This window comes from Erythrolamprus reginae, chromosome 1 (genome assembly GCF_031021105.1).
Source record: "Erythrolamprus reginae isolate rEryReg1 chromosome 1, rEryReg1.hap1, whole genome shotgun sequence".
NCBI lineage: Eukaryota > Metazoa > Chordata > Lepidosauria > Squamata > Dipsadidae > Erythrolamprus > Erythrolamprus reginae.
This window is the reverse complement of record NC_091950.1, coordinates 240,262,781-240,264,464: the sequence shown is the minus strand read 5'-3', so window position 1 is coordinate 240,264,464 and position 1,684 is coordinate 240,262,781.

The following is a 1,684-nucleotide window of genomic DNA, read 5'->3' as shown; positions in this document are numbered from 1 at the left end:
TTGCCATGGAATTTATTTGTTCAGTGTACCATACAATGACATTTTTCTCATAGAGCTCAAAGCTGAATATTTTAATGCTTCACATATTAAATTAACTAGAGGGACATTTAAACAGTAGAAGCAAGTAGATATGAAAGCTTTGTTTTTGAATTACAAGTAGGCTGGACATTATGCAGTTTGGTTAGAATATGAATATTATACATTTACATCAATTATACATTTTGAAACATCTCCCAAATGTTTAGATGGTTTTTCCCCCCATCTGATTCCCTCCATAATCCTATAGTTTTCACTACCTCCAGCCAGTGTGACAAAGGGAATCATGGTATTTCTAATTTAACACAGGTTGCAAGCAGAATTATTGAAAGGATTTGAAATTTGCCAGGCTCATACAAAATAATATTTGTTTAACTTATCAGATACTATTTAACAAACTATACTTAATTTTTTTAGTTTAATTTAAAGTGTAAATGTGACCATTAAGATTGCTTGTGAATCTACTTGGGTTTTTTTTCTTTGACTACCAAATTACTGCTTTGTTTTGTGCGGATTACAATAAGGCTATCAAATTTGGGCTGCAAAATGCCATGCGGTAGCAAACAAAAAATGCCAAGTGGGATTTTTGCAACCCGAAACTGGGAACCCTGCAGAATCTGGAATATTTGTGACAAATAGTTCTTATCTAGCTTTTGGAGATTTATTTAATTGTCAGTCAGGCTTTCCTTTTCTGGATTCTTTTTAAATTGGTTGGAATATCTGCATTTCTAACAAGAAAAGGTTCAGGATGGTAGGTAGCTTTAAAAAAAAAGAGAGAGAGAGAGATAAAAGTATAGGTGAATATCATGTGCTTCAAAAAAGCAACCCCTATGTATTTTAGTCAAGAACATAACTTAAGTATTAGTCTGAAATAGATTTGTCCCAGTTTTCTGTTTTCAATGCAATTTTTAAAAATGAAGTACAACTGCATCTCACTATAGTTGCTCCTTAGCACAACATTGTCCTAGCTGTTAGAATAGCGGCTTTAATTCTGAGGCATACAATTCCTCCTACTTTTGTATAGGTAACAACATGTGGGGCTTTCAGCATGATGATTCAACACTGCTCTCATCATTGTGCTCCTCTGTCCCATGCCAGTAAATATCCTGGCGGATGCCTCCAGGCTCCAACCTATATCAGCTTTTCCCAATTTGTGGTTTCTTATTGAATTCAAATCACAATGTCCAAAATTCTTTGGCAAGCATAACCATTGGGAGTCCTAAAACATTTTGGAACTTGAAATCCAGATTTCTGTTTTTGCTAAATATCTGTGGTGCCCCAAATAATACTTGGAACACGAGAACTTTTAGCAGTAATAGTTTCTCAGCAGAGTACCCTATTAAAAATATACCCACAACACAGAACCTGTACTTAAGAGTAAATGCTACTCCGGGGTCTCCCACTTATTCACATTTCTCAGAGGTATGGAGTTGCTTTTCAAAGAAATGTAAAGGATTACATACTTACAACTTTAAGTATGATTCAAGCACTGGATTTAGACTAGACTAAGCAGAGGTAAAAGCTCTTTCCAGTCATAAAATTTGCTCCATATTCCCAATTTTTAATGAAAAAAGCTACTCTCAATCTAACTTCCATCATAACATCAACTTGAGGCTATAATTGGGTAGACCAAGGTCCTTGTAGGAAG